This window comes from Panthera uncia (genome assembly GCF_023721935.1).
Source record: "Panthera uncia isolate 11264 chromosome C1 unlocalized genomic scaffold, Puncia_PCG_1.0 HiC_scaffold_3, whole genome shotgun sequence".
Classification (NCBI taxonomy): domain Eukaryota; kingdom Metazoa; phylum Chordata; class Mammalia; order Carnivora; family Felidae; genus Panthera; species Panthera uncia.
In genome coordinates, this window is record NW_026057584.1 from 92,125,842 (window position 1) to 92,148,288 (window position 22,447).

General features: G+C 40.7%; 1 long non-coding RNA gene across 3 annotated transcripts in view; it reads right to left on the reverse strand.

Annotated features, from left to right (window-relative positions):
* Window positions 1-22,447, reverse strand: part of LOC125911656 (uncharacterized) — a 325,018-nt gene that overhangs the window by 129,052 nt on the left and 173,519 nt on the right. Inside the window, exons 4-5 of one of the 3 annotated variants that reach the window (XR_007454405.1) lie at window positions 4,873-4,980; window positions 2,056-2,233 (exon numbers count right to left, since the gene is read on the reverse strand). This is a non-coding gene — a long non-coding RNA (uncharacterized LOC125911656). Of the gene's footprint in view, window positions 1-2,055; window positions 2,234-4,872; window positions 4,981-22,447 lie in introns of those variants that run through there. The other 2 variants (XR_007454403.1, XR_007454404.1) reach the window with 2 other exon arrangements.

The window sequence follows — 22,447 nt, forward strand, 5'->3', positions numbered from 1 at the left end:
TTCCTTGTCAGGGGTTTCACATTGTTCTGCTAGTGGGAGGTCCTGCTGGAAGGTTGGAGGACAGGAGGAAGGAAAAATCCGGGTGTTTCTCCCCATTTTTCTCTTATAGGCTGTATCTCTGCCATTCCAACTTCCAAAGGACATCTGCCTCCTTCAGATGGCTCCAGGCCTTGGGCTTTGGCAATGCCGCCTCCTTCCTCTGTCCTAGGAAAAGCAGTGGTTTCCAGTTGTACTCTCTGAGTTAGCCTATGTCTTAGTCTGCTCATGCTGCCATAACAAAATACCATATGCTAAATGGCTTAAACAATGAAAATGTATTTCTTACAGTTCTGGAGGATAAGAAATCCAAGATCAAAGTACTGGCCAACTCAGTTCCTGGTGAAGGCCCTCTTCCCAGCTTGTGGATGACTGCCTTCATGCTATGGGTTCACATGGCCTTTCCTGTCTTTGGTATGTGTGGAGACAGAGAAAGAGCAAGCAAACTCTTTGATGTTTCTTCTTAGATGGGAACTAATCCCATCATGAGGTCCCCACACCCATGACCTCATCTAAACCTAATTATGTCCCAAAGGCCCCACTTCCAAACACAATCACACTGGGGGGTAGCACTTCAACAAATGAATTCTGGAAGAACACAATCCAGTCCATAGCATCCTGTTTGGCTTTGCAACTACCCCATCACATGTGCAAACAATATCTGTATTAAATTCCCTCTTTCTGTAACACATAGAGTGGCTCCTATTTCCCTGGCTGGTACTTAACTGTGGACCAAAACAGCCTTCTAGCTATTACACATACTGTGTCTATACTGTCATCAGATGTCATAGACATGTTTGGTGAGACAGGCATGCTGATACACTGCTGGTAGGGAAAGTAAGTACATATAACATTTGGCAAAATATACCAAAGCCTTGTAATTTTCACATCATTTATTACAGCAATTCCAAATCTAAGGTTTGATTCTAAAGAAACATTTGGATGAAAAATGCACAGAATTATGTGCAAGGATGTTAATCATGACTTTCACCATAATAATCCAAAATTGGAAACAATCTAAATGTCTATAATCAAGTATGATTAAACAATGATGGCACATCATTTGATGGATGAAAATGCATCCATTAAAAGTGATTATGTCAGTATATATTCATTAGCATGGGAAAATATTCATAATATAATGAAAAAATAAAGAAAAAAACAGTATATATAATATAGTCACAAAACTGTATGTAACACAAAACTAGAAAGGAATTTACCAAAACGTAATAGTTCAACCACCATTTCTTTATATGGATGGGAAAGCTGCATACAGTTTTAAATTTTTTTCTTATAGTTCTCTTTTTTCAAATTTTTCTAAAAGAATATGTGCTGTTTTGTCAAAAGAAAAAGGCGATGTAGCTAATAAGTAGCAAATTTGAGAGTAAGGGTAATAAATTTGTTCATCCTAAGTTAGTTATTGATGAATAGGCTGAGTTTTCACAGTTGAATTTCACTTCAAAGCCCATGCTTTTCTGTTATTCTAAACAGGGAAGGAAATTGGAATGAGAGACAGTTGAGGAAAAAAAAGAGGTCTGGTAAGAAACACTCCAAAAGTCATTGGCTCAGGACACATGGGTGGTTCAGTCAGTTAAGCATCCAACTCTTGATTTCGGCTCAGGCCATGATCTCATGGTTTGTGAGACAGAGCTCCGAGTTGGGCTCCACATTGGGTGTGGAGCCTGGCTTCAGATTCTCCCTTGGCCCCTCCCCAGCTCACACACATGCTCGCTCTCTCACTCTCTTTCTCTCTCTCTCTCTCTCCCTCTCTCTCTCAATAAGTAAATATATAATTAAAAGTCATTGACTCATTCTTCTAGTCTCCAAAACTGTCCATCTATTAGTGGGGCTACCAGAGTACCACCAAGTGCCCTGCATCTTACAAATATCCCCCTCTCTGCCCCCCTCCTTAGTTTTACTAATAATGCTTGGGGGGAAGCCATTTGCCTGCATTCAAACATAAGAAACAGCTTTATGAAACTTACACCAAATTTTACATTAAAGATTTTAATCAGTATGTAATTCATCACATCCCCTTGTCCTCTCTGAGGATCAATAGGAGAAATTACTCTTTGATGTTTCTACTGAACAATTCGTTCATTTTTGTCTTCAATCATTGTAAAGTTTGTACTTTATCATGATTTCCTCTTCATGTTGGCTGTTTCAAAGTTCAGAGCCTTTTCTTTAGGTCCCATATCTAAGAAGTATATAAGATTAAATGACATCTGTTCTTTTGAAAAAAAATGTTTAATGTTTATTTATGAGAAAGAGAGAGAGAGAGAGACCAAGCACGAGTGGGAGAAGGGCAGAGAGAAAGAGGGAGATACAGAATCTGAAGCAGGCTCCAGGTTCTGAGCTGTCAGAAGCAGGCTCCAGGTTCTGAGCTGTCAGCACAGAGCCCGATGCGGGGCTCAAACTCACAGACCATGAGATCATAATCTGAAGTCAGACGCTTAACTGACTGAGCCACCCAGGCACCCCACACATCTGTTCTTATAATAACTTTGTTACTGACTCTTCATTTTTAACTCCTCTGAATATATTTAAAATGTAATGTTAATGTTTGCAAGCCACCATAAATCTTTTTAGAATAAGCAGACATTTGTGGTACCTTTGTCATATCTCCCAGCCCACATCTTATTTCAGCATTAGGTGAGTGAACAGTCCCCAGCACCAGTGTCCCACCTCAAAGGTGGTATGCACTTTGCCCCAGTCTTCTCCAAAGTCCTGGGAGTAAGCCGGTGCATGCAAGCAGCCCATAAGTGCAAGGGCAGGTAATGCCACTGCGGGTAATATCAAATACTATGGAAAGGAAGCTGGTGAATAAAGGCTCTAGTCTCTCATCCTTCCAGTGGATGATTCCAAGAGTGTTTCTACATGCTTCTCAGAAAATCTAGCAGAATCAGCACTCATTTCTTACATCAATGAGCTCAACAACACATCCTTATTCTGACTTTCCTCCTTCCCTGTTTTACCCTCCCGTTCCCTCATACTTTCTCGTCTAATCATCTCCCACATAAACTACCTGCATGCAGGGCCTACTCTGAAAGTTCTGCTTTTAGGGGATATCAAGCCAAATTGGTGGGATAAAAGAAAGGAAGAAGGTAAGAAGGTAATGAATAAATTACTTGATATGTATTAATTTAATGATGGGAGTAAGTTCACCAAAAATAATTTTTTCTACCCAGATTCTTGAGTCTGAGCTCCTTGCCTGAGAAAAGTAGATACCCATAAAGTGATCCCTATGCTGACCAGGCATATATACCACTCTCCTCTCTAATAATTTCTAGACTTCTGGGAAAATAAAAGCTAAAATTTCATATCTGACTAACATAGTATGACATACCATAGATATCCCAAATCTAATTTTAATATTTCAGGCATCAGATGAAGATGGACACTCTATTAGACATATTGTCTCCTTTGGATGCTTACAAAACCAGAGGAGAGGAGCTCTGAGGATTAGTACAGGTGATGGCATGCAACCAACTCGATCCAGTAGCCACCACGTGTGTGGGCAGGATGTACTGCTGTATGTAGTAAACAAATGTCACAGAAAAGGTCTCAGAAACCATAAGGAGACATGTGATCATCATTTGAGGACTTTGGGGAGTTCCGCAGCCTTAGGGTACCAAACGTCCCACCCCACATGCTTCAGGGGAGCTTTCTTATTACCTTTTATGTCCCATGTGTAATAGACAGCCAGTCAAATTTGATGAACTAATTGAATCGAATATTTATTGCCCCTTCCCCTTAGAGTTCAGTCTCGAAGAATGGTGGTGATGATGCTGGTGATGGCTGCCATTTATTGAATACTTGCCCCCCAAGTCCCCAATTAATTGTCAGTTAAGGAAACAAAATCCCAGACTGATTAAGTTTCTTGCCCAAGTACCTGGCCATTGACAATGCTGGAACTTTGTCTCCCAAGTCAATATTTGTTCCATTATTCTTTGCTTCTTCTATGCTAATGTACAGATGAGAATTTAAACCTAGGGATTTCCATGATCCATGCCATCTTAAGATGACTATATATGGGACTAAAAGTCATCCCTTCTCCCATAAACAAAGAAGAGGAGGGGCATCTGAATGGCTCAGTCGATTAAGCATCCACTCTCATTTCGGCTCAGGTCATGATCTCATGATTCCTGGGATTGAGTCCCACATCAGGCTCTGCACTGACAGCACAGAGCCTGCTTGATATGCTCCCTCTCCTCTCTCTCTCCCCCTCCCCCTGCTTGTGCTTGCTCGCTCTCTCCCTCTCTCTCTCTCTCAAAATAAATACACATTAGAAAAAAAAAAACATGAGGAATTCTCTCCAATCACCCTGAGTGTATACAATGTAAAACAGAGTACCAGCCCATGGACATGGTCATCAGTCCTTTGGATAGAGCCTCAGACTGAAGGGATAAAAACCCTCAACCAGTCACCTCTCATGACCTCTAGGCATAAGTAATAGGCATATATATGTGCCTTAGCTTGACTTACAAATGGAATTATCATTTCCTATTGTGCAATGCCATGAAAACTCTGGGAGGAATTACCTTAATAAGTATAACTGGTTTACTGAACATTCTGGAAAGTTTCAAAGGAATCCAAGCATTAAATATTTTCCTCCACAACTACTGCCCTCTCCCCACTCTGCCAAATCACCCTTGATGACAGTTTACCCAATCCAATAACTTTCTAGGCACTTCTAGTTACAAAACAAAAACAAAAACAAAACAAAACAAAACAAAAACAAGTTCTATTCTAGGATTGACTCCCCTTTTGCTTTTAAAAAGCACAATCCAGTATAAATCTAAACTTGAATATCATATGTAATCCAAAGTTTCCAACCTGCTCTTTATTCAGGCCCAACACTTGGGTGAAGATCAGAAGTGAAGGGCGTATTGTCTGTTTTTATCTTCTTCTTCCATCTCTTCTCTTTTCCTTTTCTGACTCGTACTGAACAGGAGGATAGAGGAAAAACAACAAGTGTTCTACTTAACTGTATACATTGTTTTGATTCCCTATGGGCTGGCTATCAATGCCCCCAATGGGCAGAAGTGTTTTGGTGCTAGCTCTCTCATAGGCTATAGACATGGGTTCTTTGTGGGTGCCTTTCTACTGCCCTCATATGGGAATACACTCTCTGGCTAACCTCTTGAACACCTCTCTCCACTCCTAACCAGATGGGACATCCACAGTATCTTATCCTGACCCCATAGTCTGACAGGATACAATAAAAAGGTCCAACCCAGCATTTTCTGCAATAAGCAACTGACCTAGAGAAAAGTCACTCATCCTGACTGAATCAAATGTAGTGTGCAAGCTGCCTCATTGCTGCCCTCTCTCTTCACCTTACAATTAAGGCTGCTCCAGGGAACACCTTGACTTTAGGACTCTCGAGGCACTAGGTAGACATGGTTGTGTTCCCACATTGCCCTCTAACTCCCAGGATATTTATCAAGCTTCATAGGCCTTTCTCACTATAACTCACTCAGCTGCAAAAGTGGCCCAGAGCAGACCCATGGATTCTCCACATGGACCCAGCTAGGTGGAGAGTGGGGTGCTAGTCTTCCCTTATTGCAGACACTCCCCAAGCACTAGAAATAGTGCTCTCCTTTGACTTGGAAGAAAACCTCCTTGGGAGAGTAGAGGGTAGTCTCCTCTAGGACTACAACCAACAACTCACATCCTTTCCACTCTCCAGGCTTCTTTTTCGACTGGAGAAAGTGCTATGGTTTCTCTCATTTTTCTGTGTTGTCGTCTATGCTTCAGAGACGACACTGCCCTCTTTATAATATAGTGTTATTTGTTGACTGCTATTCTCAACATTGAAGCTTTGTATAAGATTCTGACAAGAGACAATGCTTATTAGCAGAAAATTTGTATTTGCAAACATATAAAAGGAAATATGCTCTATAAGAAATGTTACCCGTTGGGTAAAACCAAATAAAAATGAAAATAACTAGATAAACTAAATACACAACATTCTCTGTCAAATGCTCTCCAAGTACTTCAAAGAAACCTTAGCTATCCAGGAAAAGTTTCACCAGTGGTACATAAAGCCTACCAGAAGAGTTGGCCTGCTTGGTTTGATATTCACCCTAAGAGCTTCCCTTCCACTTTCCTTCCCCAATTGCCAGACACCCATAGGTGCTACCTCAGCTCCTAGTATCTGATTCAAGAACTGCAGGCTTTCATAATCCACTTTGAACATGTTTGTGCAGCTCAAACTTGGCAACTTTCCACTGTTCTCTTATTTGTCCTCTGTTTCCGGGCACCACCCTCCTGCTTCAGCCTTAGCCCCATGGCAACCAGCCAGCTCTGATGCCCTCCCCCTCCCTGCCTTTTCACCACAGGACCCTCCTAAATCTTTACAAAATCCCTGATTCTTGATCTTCTCTATATAGCAGTTCTGAAATTAAATTTCAGGTGTAGGAGGAGGACAAAAGACAGACAGATACCAGACTTACTAGTAGCCACAAAGCAGCTTTTACGTGAAATACTCTGGGTCAAAATGAAGAAAAATGACTGACTGAAATCAACCAAGAAAATTTTATGTCTCCAGATATTTACCATATTCATGTGACTATAAAACACAGTTTAGCACCTGTCACTGATCTTGTGAATTAATTTTAAAAGCTGATTGTTTGACTGAATTTGACTATTTATCTATTCTTATCTTCAAAGTGCTCTTGGCTTTTGGAGATGGCAGTGAAACAGTCTGTTTTGTGGTTTTCTTTTGTACCCAGGACTGCAGCAGGCAATTTGCATGCCCTCTCACGGGACTGAAGAGGAAGATTCTTTTTTTGTCCCTTCCCAGCTTAAAGCCTTTTTCACCTTGCAAATATGGTAGATGTTTCATACTAATGCTCAAGCCTCATCAGAAACACAATGCCAACTTTAATTTTTTGGTTGTTGAACCTAGCACCAAGAGCAAGTCAAGAGGATGGCTTCGAATCATGTTTTATTTATGCAGAGGAATAAAAATACACTCATGCAAGTGAAGAGTGAGATGCAACACGAGGCAGTGCATTTTTACAAGGCAAGCAGAAGCCCTGATTTACTTCCCATTCACTAAAACTTTATGGCTTCCTCATCAAATGAGACAGGTTGCTTTCTGTCTCTTAGATGGTAAATATGGTTAATGTGCTGAGCAGTGGTACACTCGCTCTCTGGCTGTTTATTAGGAACAGGAGTTATTTAGTGACTCTTCCTTTGTCATGAAGATGAGTCCCTGAGAGATCATTGAGGGCCATGGAAATGATGCACAGACTGATGCACTATTGCCCGGGAAGCCTCCTAGATAACAGATGTAAGAAGAGGTATATGAGACACTTCATTTCTGGAATCCTCCTCTATTCTTGAAGTAGAATATCCTTGAACTTTCAGTGGCAAAGAGCTATTATTCAGTTCAGTTTATTAATATTTTCTGAGTCCACTGATGTGGGACACAAGAGCAGCAGTAAAGAGGAAATGGATGGTGGCTTTGGCCATTACCATCAGTGTGGCCGTGGACAACTCATTGTGTTATTAGAAACCCCTGGATCAACTTAAGTTGAGGTTTAGAAAGAAGTGGGCCCAAGGGACACACAGAACAGTCAGAGTCCTAGGCATTCCATGCTTTACACTGGTACTGTCCGTATAATCTGTGCCACATAGCAACTTTAAATTTTGTAGTAGCTAGATTAAAAAAAACAAAGCAAAAAATAATGGTTGAAATTAATAATATTTATTTAACCCAATATATTCTGACATTGACATGTAGTTAATATAAAAAATATTTATGGGAGGGGTGCCTGGGTATCTCAGTACGTTAAGTGTCTGACTTTGGCTCTGGTCATGACCTCACAGTTCATGGGTTCGAGCCCCATATTGGGCTCTATGCTGACAGCTCACAGCCTGGAGCCTGCTTCAGATTCTGTGTCTCCTTCTCTCTGCCCCTCCCCCACTCGCACTGTATCTCTCTCAAAAATGAATAAACATTTAAAAATATTTTTTTAATATTTATGGGATAGTGTATTTTTTTTTCCATACTGTTATAGACTGTATGATTGTCTCCTCCCAAAAGTCTGTGTGTTGAAACTCTAACTCCCAATGGGATGGTATTAGGAGGTAGGACCTTTGAAAGGTGATTAGGCTTAGATTAGGTCATGACAGTGGACCCTCATGATGGGATTAGTGCCCTTGTAAGAAAAGGAAGAAAGACAAGAGCCTCCTCTCTCAGTTATGTGAGGACACAGCAAGAAGCCAGAAAGTAGGCCTTCCCCAAACACCAGATCTCCTGGCACCCTGATCTTGAGCTTCCCAGCCTCCGGAACTATGAAAAATAAGTGTTTGTTGTTTAAGCCATGGTAATGCATTATAGCAGGCTGAACCAAGACACACAGTAAGTATTCAAAACAGACCATCTCAATTTGGACTAGCCACATTTCAAGTGCTCTACAACCACGTGTGGCTAGTGGCTACCACATGGGACAGTACAGCTGTAGAGAAATGCTGCTCAAACTCAAACATTGATAGGAATCACCCTAGATCTTGTTAAAATGCTGATTCTGATTCTGATTCCATAGGTCAGGATGGCGCCTGAGATTCTGGGTGTTTCAGAAGCCCTCAAGCGCTGTCAATGCCGATCATTCATGAACTACATTTTGAGCAGCAAGGAACTAGACAGAGTACCCTTCAGTGATATGCTGGCACCGGCTCATGAGAGCTGACTATGTGCATCTCTTCCTACATCCACACTCAGTGATGTCACCTTGGTAGCTCAAAATCAGCCATATAGGAGTATTTACCCAAAAGAAACTGGCAAATAGTACAAATCAGGGCATTACTTTTCTGCAGAGCCAGGTGTTGAACATTTACCAGCATATTGCTACTCATGGTCCAATGGGAATCCCCCAATTGCTGGATCTTTTCTGAGTAATAGTATTACAAGGTAATTAGTCTCCCCCTCCTCTTCCTCCTCTTCCTTATCTGTAATGATTTTTTTGTAGTTAACATTTACTATTTATGTAATTTTTAAAAATACAATTTTGGGGGGTGCCTGGGTAGCTGTTAAGCGTCTGGCTTTGGCTTAGGTCATGATTTCAGTTTGTGGGTTTGAGTCCTGTCGTCAGGCTCTATGCTGACAGCTCAGAGCTTGGAGCCTTGGATTTTGTGTCTCCCTCTTTCTCTGCACCTCCCCCGCTCACACTCTGTTTCTCTCTCACTCTCTCTCAAAAGTAAATAAATATTAATAAAATTTAAAAATACAATTTTTAAAAAAATGTTTATTTATTTTGGGAGAGGAAAAAGAGCACACGTGAGGGAGGGGCAGAAAGAGAAGGAGGAAGAGAATCCCAAGCAGGCTCCACACTGCCAGTGCAGAGTTCAATGTGGGGCTTGAACTCACGAACCATGAGATCATGACCTGAGCTGATATCAAGAGTCAGACACCTAGCCAACTGAGCCACCCAGATGCCCCAAGAAATACACGTTTTTAAGCAAAACAAGTATACAACATTGACAGATAGGGGACCTGCTTCTAGTAAATGTTATGCCATGAATTAACCTTGTAATCTAAACAAATCTTTTAACTCTGTCACTCACTTTCTCTACCTATATCATGAATGTAAACACATTTTCTCTACCTGCTTAAGATAGATATTTGAAGAATAAAGTGAAATGATACCTTTGATTTTCCAGGTGACTTGACACAAATCCAAGAAAACAATGAAACTGATCAGCTACTCAATCACCATGTACACCACTTCTACAGTCTGGTCAGGTTCTCTTTCAGGCCAGAGCTTTTATCAAGGGCAGAGAGACCTTCAGTTTTAAAGGGCACAGCTATCTTGCTATGGACATACGGAACTCATATACTTAACCAATTCCTAACTGTCCCTACTGGTTAAGAAAGCCTCATCAGTGAAAGAATATTGAAAAAAAGAAGAACAAAGTGACTGGATACAAATTTCCCAATTTCAAAACTTACTATAAAGCTACACTAGTCAAAAGGTTGTGGTGCTAGAAGAAGCACAGATATACATATCATTGAAATAGTATGAAGAGTCCAGAAATAAACCCACGTGTCTTTGGTCCACTTATCTTGACACAGGGGCCAAGACCAATGGGGAAGGAATAGCTCTTCCAATATGTGGCACAGGGACAACCAAATAGCCACGAAAGGAAGGAAGGAAGGAAGGAAGGAAGGAAGGAAGGAAGGCCCCTACCATATACTGTATGCAAAAATTAACTCAAAACAGACCAAAGACCTAAATGTAAGAGCTAAAACTGTAAAACTCATAGAAGAAATCATAAGTATATATTTACTTGTGACCTTGGATTAGGTAACAATGTCTTAGATATGACATCAAAAATCACAAGAAAACAAAGAAAAAATAAACTAGATTACATCAAAATGAAAAATATTTGTTTACTGGGGCACCTGGGTAGCTCAGTCAGTTAAGCTTCTGACTTCAGCTCAGGTCATGATCTCGAAGTTTGTGAGTTCAAGCCCCGCATTGGGCTCTGTGCTGACAGCTCAGAGCCTGAAGCCTGCTTCAGATTCTGTGTCTCCCTCTCTCTGCCCCTCCCCCACTTGTGCTCTGTCTCTGTCTCTCAAAAATGAATAAGTGTAAAAACAAATTAAAAAATATATTTGTTTATCAAAGAGCATTCTCTAGAAAATGAAAAAATAGCTTACACAATGGGAGAAAAATTTCACAAATTATAAACCTAATAAGGATTCATATGCAGAATATATAAAGAACTAAACAACAAAAATAACAATTTAATTTTAAAAATGAGAAAGGACTTGAATAGACAATTCTCCAAAGATAAGCAAATGGCCAATAACCATACGATAAGAACATCAACATCACTAATCATTCAGAAAAAGCAAATCAAAACCACAATGAGATAACACTTCACACCCATTAGGATGGCCACTATCAAAACTAAAAAAAAAAAGAAAAAAAAAGAATAAATGTTGTGAAAATATATATGAATATTTTGTGAATATACGACAAAACATTGGATTGTACACTTTAAAATGGTGAGTTTTTGTTATGTAAATTATATTTGAGTTTTAAAACCCAATCACAATGACTTCTCTGTTTATAACATTTAATCTAGTTAACAAATAGCACAAAAACTGGGTTGGATATTGTGCTGAATGCTAAGAATAAAGTGCCAACTACAACCAATCATTCTTTGTCTTTAGGATCTTACTGTCTAGTCCATCCATCTAAGCCCCACCATCAACCCAGCCTACTATTATGAACTAATAACCCCACACTGCCATGACTGGGTTTGTCCTGGCCCCAAATATACTAGTGGTTGCTGTTGAGTGTTAAATATTTCAAATCAGTGTGTGTGTGTGTGTGTGTGTGTGTGTGTACACGTGTGTGGGCTGTGTATGATTAGTTTTCTACTCCTGCCATAAGAAAGTACCACAAACTGAGTGACCTAAACAACAGAAATTTATTGTCTCACAGTCCTAATGGCTAGAAGTTCAAGATCAAGGTGTCAGCAAGAGCCATGCTCCCTGTCAAGGTGCTAAGAAAGGACCTGTTCCAGGTTCCTCCCCCAACTCCTGTTAGTTCTTAGGCTTGTGGCAGCACAACCTTAATCTTCACATCATGGTCTCCCTGTGTGCATGTCAGTGCCCAAGTTTCCCCTTTTTATAAGAATGCCTACTCTAGTATGTCCTCATCTTAACTAAATGAATCTGCAAATAAGGTCACATTCTAAGTACCGGGAGTTAGGGCTTTAACATGTGAATTTTGGAGGGACACAATTCAACCCACACACATTCAACTGGCTTTAATAGCATCTCTAAGGGATAGAAGGGGCAATGTTGTTTAATCTCTGTGCTCCAGATAAAGCTGCTAAGGCTCAGAGAAGCTAAGGGATCAGGGGAATCCAAGTCCTTAGACTCTCGGTTGAGCACACCTTCTCTCTTGGAGCTGTGTCTCTTCTCATGCCATTACTTCTGCTGTTACAACTGCCAGCAAGCAGTCAGATTTCTGAGGGTTCTGACCTTGGCCAACATAGGTGTCATGCTGGTGGGTGGTCCCTCACACATTTTTCAAACTGTACTGACAGCATCCTGGCAGTCGAGTGGGCACCGGGATAAAGCCTATTCTAACACATGGCATTCCTCTCAGGCTGCCCGATCTGCCTGCCTTCTCCGGCAGCTAAGAGCTGTTGGCAGCTGTGGGTGTAGAAAACCAGGAAGTTAGATTCATAGGAACTGCGGTATAACACATTTCCAATCAAAGGGGCAAGCTGTCAATCAATTCAATCCCACCTAAGGCTTGCCAATTATCACATGTTGCTGTGTCTTCAAAATCATCACCAGCATAATATCCAGCTTATTAAGGCAGCATCTGAAAATCTGATATAATCTGGTCTTTAAGCTTGTAGAACACCACAAAACCTTCCTCAAAATACACCTTCCACAAAATATATCCAGCTAAATCCTCCTCTTTAAAATAATGCTCAAATAGAAGAATAAGGCTGTTGTCTTGAAAGACTTGGGGATGTGGGGGTAATTAGATTTGCAAAAACTCAAATTAACACAATGCAACCTAAGGGTCATCTCCCAGGGATGGATCGTAGAAATATGGACTAGAAAAATCAGCTGACAAATAGAAACAGAAGAAAGCCATTTCTTTGAAAGTCAGCTATTAGAAGCCGTGGTAAAGACACCCTGGAAAAGGAGACAGGATGCAAGAGACCTGCCCCACCCTGGCACTTGCTATGGAGCCTCCGCTAAATCACTTCCTTTCCCTTGCTTTCCCCAGTTGTGAAATGAAAGTATTGTTTTCAGAAATCGCCAATGTCTCTTCCTAGTCTAACATTTTATTTGGGGAGAGAACCAGGTAAATAAATGTGCCACATCCTCCTAAATGAACAACAGATTCTAAAGAGGGGTGGAGCTTCCACATGGCTGAAAGCCACCATGTCCCAGTCCCAGTAAATACCCCCTCTCACACAGTTACCCCAGCCACTACGGGGATAAATTATGAAGCTAGGAAGATTCTGAGGCATGATGCAGCACTGTCTCTATTTCTCCTGAAAACACATAAGTCAGCAGTCCCCAAGCACCCAGGGTGGCTCAGACGGTGTTGGACATGGAGACAACATAGATTACAGGAGCTCAGCTCTCGCCAAAAGAGGATGGGTACCTGGCAAGAGGCAAGTGTCACTGAAGACAAGGTAGGTCTAAGAGCAATGTTCACTACCACAAAGCTGGACTAGATCCTCACCATTAGCCACTCAAGGAACTGAAACCCCAGGAAAGCACAGATCACAATCAATGATAAATATCTATGCTCGAGGTTGCACATTGGAAACTGTGGCCAGCTTTAGGCAGGAGACCTGTTACGTTTAGCCTGTATTCTGTTTTCTAAAAATTTAACTTAGATTTCAACCTAAAAAAATCGGGGGTGCCTGGGTGGCTCAGTCATCTAAGCATCCAACTCCTCATCTCAGCTCAGGTCATGATCTCACAGTTCATGAGTTCAAGCCCCACACTGGGCTCCATGCTGACAGTGCAGAGCCTGCTTGGGGACTCTCTCTCCCTCTCTCTCTGTTCCTCCCCCACTTACACTCTCTCTCTCTCAAAATAAATAAATGCACTTTTTTAAAAATTAGGAGGGTTTTTTTTTTTTTACATAAAAATATGTATCTCCAGCTTCTCTTAAAAATGAGAATATTGGTAATGCTGGGCCTTCCTTCCCCCCTGGCTGCCATCATCTGGCTGAAGAGCATGTGCCCATGACAGATGAGGCCTGGCTTCCCAAAGCAGGCCAGTCACAGCCTGACTCCTTTATGGTTGCTCTTTGGGCTAACCCAGGAATAAAGTAAATGAAGCCCAGGCACATACAGTGTTGTTTTGGCAGAGGCAGAGGCACAGGTTTTATCTCTGCAAAGTTTCCAGGTTCCTGAATGACAACCATGGACCAAGGACAGCACCCATCTAAATCATAAATGTGACAGGCAAAAAAGATACCACAAACTGAATGACCACCAGAAAAGGAATGATTGCACAGTGACATACCAAGGCTGCGGAATATTATGCAACTATTGAAAACAACTGGTTAGATCAGTGGCTCTCAACCAGGGACACCTGTTGTTCCCCAGAGGCCATGTGGCAATGTCTGGAGACATTTTTTGTGTTACAACCTGGGAGTGGGGGCATCAGTACTTCTGTGATCTAGTAGGTAGTGCATCCTCCAATGCACATAACATCCCTTCCATAGCAAAGAATTGTTTAGCCCCAAATGTCAATACTGCTGAGGTGAGAAACCATGAGTTAGATCCACTCTTGTCCACATGGACAAATTTCCACAATGTTAACAGAGAAAAGCAGTGTAGATACACCATTTAAAAAATGACAGAACGAAATTATGCACACAGACTTAATAAACAGCATTATGACATGATTTACATAAATCAGATATTTCTGTACCTATCTGCATAAAAATTTTTCATGTAAGAATAAATCACCAAATGTTAATGAGAGCAATCTCATAGGGTCAAGGTTCCAGGTGAGTTCTACTTTCCTCCTTACATTTCCTGGCATTGTGTAAATATCTTTTAAATGGATACACATTATATATATAATCAGAAAAACACAGTAAAGATGCTTTTCATTGCCAAAGAATCTATAGACAATTCACATACATGATCTTCAACAATAGATTTATTGGTCACCCCACCAAACCTTACTCCGAGGCCATTAACAAAGACAAGTGTAATTGATTGGCATCTCCCTCTTCTCCCTTCCCTTGTCCAACCTCAAAAGGGCCTTCCTGATGACCAACAGCCAGAAAAAGAACATGTGTTTCCTAGCAAGAGAAGCTCAGGCAGCTAATCAGCTGAAGAGTCAGCACCTGACAGCCTCTCCATTGGCAATCAATGACCAACCAGCTGACAGGACCAGAGTCCCTCTCCCGTCCCCTAGTCAATAAGTTTCCTCTCAGTGCAAAGAGTTGCCAGAGAGAGAACAGAGGCAGAGGACATGGGCCCTACCCTGAATGAGTGTACACACTATTTAGAAGATGTACAAAACACACAGCAGAGTTTGGTAAGGGTATGGGAGCCAGTAACAAATCTCAGGGCTCTCAGAACCCAGCTCTGCCTGGCATCAGGTCAACTCCCTCTCTTCCTATCATGCCATGCCAACAACCACTTTATGGTCTAAATAGTAGGGCTTTCTGCAATGTCAGAGGCTCCAAAAGGCTGGAACTCAGGCTGCATGTGTACCTGCTGGAGCAGGACCAGTACGGGACCCAAGACTGCTCATATGAGCGGCTCTCAGCTTCTCTTGCTTGGGTATCATAGCATAATGATTAATGAGCCCCGTGAAAGTAGAATTGGCTTCTCTGCTGCACCTCTCATCCCCATGTGCACGTCTGATTAGCAGGTGCCAAAAATAGATTCAGCCTATCCCTAAAATGAGTGGGTTTGTGTAATTATCTAAATGTGCGGAACTGATTTTTGTGAGAGTATGAGTATATGCACATACTTTCACCAGTAAGTAGTGATAACAAAGCACATAAATAGGACAGGGTTTGGGGACACATGAGACAATGCTTTAGGATCAGGGTAAGTGTGTATTTAGCAATGAATATATTATACATACCATTTGACAAGTTCAATTTCCACATTAGAGGATTTAGCCAATGTGCATCATGATAAAAATGAGATTCTGAACTGTGCTATGTACTAGGTATTTTGCTAGGCACTTTCTAAGCATGTCTTCAAACCTCACAGAACCCTTGCAGAGAGAGTCACATCATCCTTATTTAATAGATGAGAAAACTGGGGTTCAAAAAAGCTAGATATATTGCTCAAGTCCTCTCAGCTATTAAATGTCAGGCCCAAGACTCAAACCCATGTCTATTTTTTTTTCACATTTTATGTTATTTATTGATCTTTTTATTTTTTATACATATTGTCAAATTGGTTTCCATACAACACCCAGTGCTCATCCCAACACTGAGGAGGGCTCATGCCCTCCTCAATGCCCATCACCCACTTTCCCCTCTCTCCCACCCACCATCAACCCTCAGTTTGTTCTCAGTATTTAAGAGTCTCTTAAGGTTTGCCTCCTTCCCTCTCTGTAACTTTTTCCCCCCTTCCCCTCCCTGCTGGTCTTCTGTTGAGTTTCTCAGGATCCACATATGAGTAAACCCATGTCTGTTTAAATCCAATGTGGTTTCCATTGTATGATGCTTTCTCTGTGTTTGCTCCCCATACCCATGATATCCCATGTAAAGGGGAGTTCACAAGGTCAATCAGAATAACTACATCAAAAGCTGGTGTTTTCAGAAGTTTATGCTTATACCAAATACATGTCTGCCCTCTAAGGAGTAACAGTCAATTCATTATATGGCATTGGGTAAGTAAGATGTAACAGCCACAGCTGAATATCTGAAGTATCAATATCTAGAAGACCCACATTAGTGAAACTAGAGATTTTTATGGTTCTGAGCACAACTAGTAATGTTTCATTTTTCCTAAAGTAGGATGAAGTAGCCAATGACATTGGGGCAAGTGGTAAAACCCAAGGGAAGTTACTGTCAACTTCACACTTCCAGTTCATGCAGGAATTGTTATTTCTACTTATAAAAGTACAGAGTAGTGCCCGTTATGGCTGAGACCTCCTGTGAATTTCTGTGATGAGCAAGTTAACATCAAATTAAAATTCCCCAAACAAATACAATGAATATGTCAGTCTCAGCTGGTTTCTCTTACAGCTTTCTCATTAAACACAGGAATGAGCCTCCTGGGAGCTTGCAGGTCAGGCTGTCTTTCTTGGGTTATGATGACTATTCTCGCTAACTTCTTAAATAAACAGTGTTTCTCAACAGTGTTTTTGTACTTTTAAAAAACTTATGCTCTATTTGGTAACTATGATACTCTCATGCAGTTTACCCTCAAAAAAAAAAAATCAGACACTAAACCTTCTTATTGATAACTTTTATCATTCCAAAGATAAAGTCTGCCTTCAGAATATCCTCACAAAGCAATGTTCATGTGCCTAGCTTATTATCTGTACTTTACTTAAGAAAATAACAGTTTTGTGTTTTTTGGCTTTGTCTTAACATTGCATCATGACAATAATTATGCTTCTCAAACTATATCCAACCTGCCTGCCCCTTTCTCAGAAAAATGCTGATTTTCCCCTCTAGGAGATCCTGGCACCCTGGTTTAGAATCACAGTCCTAATGTTTTAACTCCAAAACCAGGAAAGAAAGCAGTCTAATTTGAGGGCACCTGAGTGACCCAGTAGGTTCCAACTTAGGCTCAGGTCATGATCTCAGGGTTTGTGGGTTTGAGCCCCACATCTGTCTCCCTGCTGTTGGCACAGAGCCGGCTTCAGATCCTCTGTTCCACTCTTTTTCTGACCCTCCCCTACTTTCAATCTCTCTCTCAAAAATAAACAAATATTTAAAAAAATGAAAACTGACTAATTTCATCACGATGGGGTTATGTTGTCACACTGATGGGAAAAGAAAGTACTAGAGAAGAGAGGGGGCTGATGATGGAAACGGAAAGACTATGTATGCCTTCTGCTCAGAGAAGCAGTCCAGAGCTCAAAGTCAGAAGTCACTCAGAGAAGGTAGAAAGTGGGCCGAAGAGGCCTCAGAGCTAGGCCCTGTTTACCAAGGGCACTGAGTAGCTTTCAGCTCTGCATGAAAGGCAGAGATCCAAGTGGATTCCACAGAGCTTGCTCACCGTCACTCCTTCTAAGTGCTGAGGAAGCAGGCCCACTCCTGAAGCCATTTTTCATTTATAAGAAGAGATTTACAAAAGTGATAGATGAAAGAAAGGGAGGGAAATGATGATGGGGGAGAAAGAAAACTTCCAGATGGATAGAGAGGACATAAGGGGAAAGGAGAAGGAACGAGGGAACAACCAATGGAGGCATCCAAGAAGTTTAGACCATAAAGAATAGGAGGGATCATTCCAATGACAATTTCACATTGGTAACAATAACTATCATTTTTTGGGTTTTGCTGTGTAAAATGGGTGGCTAGATAAACACATTGATGGATATATGGATGAATATATAGCTATACACATATACATAAATATATTTAATTCAGTTTACCTTCATCCAATTAACTTAGTCCTAACAAACACTGATTTCAATCTCCCTTTTACCCTGAGGAATCTGAGACTCTCATAGCTAATGACTTCTCCAAGGTAGCAGAACTACAATTCATACCCAGTTTGTCTGGGTCCAAATCTCAGGCTGTTTATTACACCACTTAACTGTAACAAATGCCAAAGAATGCATATACTTAGTTGCATTTTTCTTATTCAAGTTTGTCATCTCGAGAAATGATGCTGTTCCAATGATGTTTCCACTGATGAAAATCACTTGGGGACCCACTTTTGAAACTTCCCTCACAGCCTTAAGCACACTTTTTTGATTATCTTAATTGATGAAATATCCTCATGCTTTCATGGTGCAGCTTATTTAGAGAACAGCCAAAATTCACTCAGAGCAAAGCTGATTTAAAACTGTGGGTGACACTACTAGGTGATATTATTTGAGGTTTTAAGGAAAACAAGTGTGATTATTTTATGTGTCTTATCTACTGTCTCAAATTCTCAAAGGAAAGTTGCTAGCAGATTCTGATCACTGCCCCATCACTGAAATAAATACAGACCTAAGATAGCCCCTTCAAAATTCAACAATGAACTGGTCTATTTGTTAAAACACCATTCTTGTGACAAGAAAATCATACCTTAGTCATTATTTAAAGTACATCAATCTGATCTTGCTTTAATTACTGCTGAATGGAACATTCCATTGAAGAAGAAGAAGAAGAAGAAGAAGAAGAAGAAGAAGAAGAAGAAGAAACAACAACAACAACAACAACAACAACAGGTAAGGACCTAACAGTCTTTGATGTTAATGCTATTAAGATATCTTGTGCCCCTTGTACCCCAATGTTTAGAGCAGCACTCTCAATAATAGCCAAATTATGGAAAGAGCCTAAATGTCCATCAACTGATGAATGGATAAAGAAGTTGTGGTTTATATACACAATGGAGTACTACGTGGCAATGAGAAAGAATGAAATATGGCCCTTTGTAGCAACACGGATGGAACTGGAGAGTGTGATGCTAAGTGAAATAAGCCATACAGAGAAAGACAGATACCATATGGTTTCACTCTTATGTGGATCCTGAGAAACTTAACAGAAACCCATTGGGGGAGGGGAAGGAAAAAAAAAAAAGAGAGTGGGAGAGAACCAAAGCATAAGAGACTCTTAAAAACGGAGAACAAACTGAGGGTTGATGGGGGGTGGGAGGGAGAGGAGGGTGGGTGATGGGTATTGAGGAGGGCACCTTTTGGGATGAGCACTGGGTGCTGTATGGAAACCAATTTGACAATAAATTTCATATATTGAAAAAAAAAAAAAAAGATATCTTGTGCCCTAACTTCTTGCTGAAAAGTCCAAAGAGAAAGAGTCATGACCTTGGGGCATTATTGCCTTTAAACTTTTAATCATGTAGCAAGATGATAGATAACTAGACATTTGGGATGGAATGGTCCGCCTATCTCCTTCCCTGAGAACAACTACCCTTTGAGCATCTAACAGGGTTGCCTCTAACACATTTGAAAAATGGCATCATATTTGGGCTGAAGTGGGTCCTCTGCTGTTGATGGTCCATGTAGCAGGTGCTCTCCTCTGAGTGGTTACTGTTTTTCTCAAGAGCTGCCAATTTTCATTACAGTGATGGACGAGAGGAGTGCTGAAATGTCATATGAAAAGAAAATTACTGGGCAGCCCCCTTTTTTTCTCCATTAGAATTTTGGCAACACAAGTAAGGCAAGGGCAGACAAGATAATGAAGGGGCTGCATGGGCATTTATTTCACTTTCATCTTCCTTTGAGAAAGTGTTAATAAAATTAGCAGTGTTCCAATAACAGCAAGGATTATAAAAGATACATTTATCAACAATGTGCAATTTTCCTACTGGAATACATAATAAAACTTTTCAAATGCAAATCTCCTATCAATGAATATATAAACGGACAAGATAAAGAAGGAAAAAATGACATTAATTCTTACTCATCTCTGAAAACTAAAAGGATTAAAACTTTTAAAGTTAACTGACAAATCTCCCCAAACTTAATTTGAAACTTGCATTCAGTTTTTGCTCTGTCAAGGCTTTAGCCAAAGCTCCTTACAAGGAATCATGCTAATTCTTTTGAATTTCAAGGATTGGGTCAAAATCATCAATGCCTTCCCATCGCCTACCACACAAAGCCAAAAATCCTCTTACATGACCCTCTGAAGTCAGGTCCTGTCCAACAATCAAATTCCTCTGTAAGCCAGCCCACTCTGCCCCCAAAGTCATTTCCCCTGTTTGCCCATCATAAATCCCTGGCTAAAAACTGGTCCCTTGAAGGTCTCTGATGCTATATGCTCTGTATCTACTTCTTCCAAATCCTCTGAAGCCTTTGCAACCCAGGGGCTGCCTCTCCTCAGCCTTGCCTTTCTGTCTTCTGTCTCACCAACCTCTAATCCCTCTCATGTAGTCTGAACCACTAACTTACTACCTCCTAATAAGCCATCTTAAATGGATCACAACTTTTTCAGGGATACCCCCTCCCTAGGTGAATGGTGAGCTCCCACAGAGTAGAGACAGAACTAGGCATATACACATGATAAACATGTGTTGATTAGCTGATATGGCCCTGTTCCTCCTTCTGTAGAGAAAAAAACAGCTCCAAAGACAGGCAGAGAGAGACAAAGAAGAAAAGAAAGAAAGAAAAAAAGAAAGGCAAGGGACCTAAATACTCCCCAAACAGGACAATCTAAATAACCTTGAGTTCACTGTATACATAAAAAATATATACAGATGGCCAATGAAATTAACATTAGAATGTTTTTGAAAACTAAGATAGGTTGTTAAATGTTGATTCAGCAAACCTAATATAAAGGGTACTTCCAGGTAAAGCAAATAAGTAGACATAAAATATTTCCTGAAATTTAAATACTAAAATCATAAGTATGCTAAATAAAAATTCTCGACTCAAAGGGGTAAATTAAATTCCTTATTGAGATAATCAGACATGCTGATGATGTTGACGGTAAATGAAAATGTTGAAGTCTTCCAAGGAACATGATGAGCGCCGGTTTCACACAACCATTTGAAGCCTCCATCTGTCTTTAAAAAAGCTTAAAGCTGCACTGGATCCTTCATGCTGCCCATGGCAAGAATGATGCAATGTTTCTATCAAACCAAAGCAGCAACAATTAGTTGAAAATGTCCAGTATCTTTCTGTCGGAAAGACGGGCTGGTGCTCCTCCGAAGATGCCAAAATCCACAGTCTTTCGTGTGATGAAATGGCATCCATCCCACTGAGGCAAACCTCATGAGCACAACACCATTTCTCGCCTACTCATTTTATGGCAGCAAAGTTTCATAAATACAGAGGCTGAGTTTCAGCCCAAGGCAAGTCATTAGGAGCAATTCTATAGCCGGAATGTGTGGCAGGCCAACAAACTTTTTCATCTTTAACTTGGGTTTTTTTACTCAGCAATATTTCTGAAAGGGACTATAACTGAGGACGGTTGTAAATTTCACCATGTTACCAAGAAATGCTTTTAGGAGATTAAGCACCAAAGCAGTACAAGATGAATGCCTCTAATCCATTCCTATCCCTCAAAAACATCCTTGCATGTGTTTGAAAACTATGTGGAAATAGAAAAGAAAGACACAGACCCTGAAAAATATTTAAAAAAAAGATACAGCATGGAAGACAACTATATTTACATTTCCATCTGAACACAAATGGCCACAAAAGATTGATACAGGATGACTAATTAAAATGAAACTTATCCAAGATGCTGGTAACACAGGTTAAAATACATATAGATAGATAGGTAGAGAATATATTATATATAGCTATAGGTATTCTACATGAAAAACACCTTTAAGAAGGGGTGATCAACTGGGGCGCCTGGGTGGCTCAGTCAGTTGAGCTTCCAACTTCAGCTCAGGTCACGATCTCACAGTCCGTGACTTCGAGCCCCGCATCAGGCTCTGTGCTGACAGCTCAGAGCCTGGAGCCTGCTTTAGATTCTGTGTCTCCCTCTCTCTCTGCCACTCCCCTGCTCACACCCTGTCTCTCTCTGTCTCAAAAATAAATAAAAACATTTAAAAAAATATAAAAAAGAAGGGGTGATCAACAATTTCTACAGTTCCTCATGCACGCAACAAACATTTACTGAGCATCTGATCTGTTCCAGGCGCTATGAACAATACATATGCCATCCCTATCCTCATGCAGCCTACAACCCAACAGGCATACAGCAATCAGCTATTAGTTGAGATTTGTGCTACTTTATAATATTTTGTAAAGGCTTAGAGGAAGTGATCCCAATGTAGCTAGAGTGAT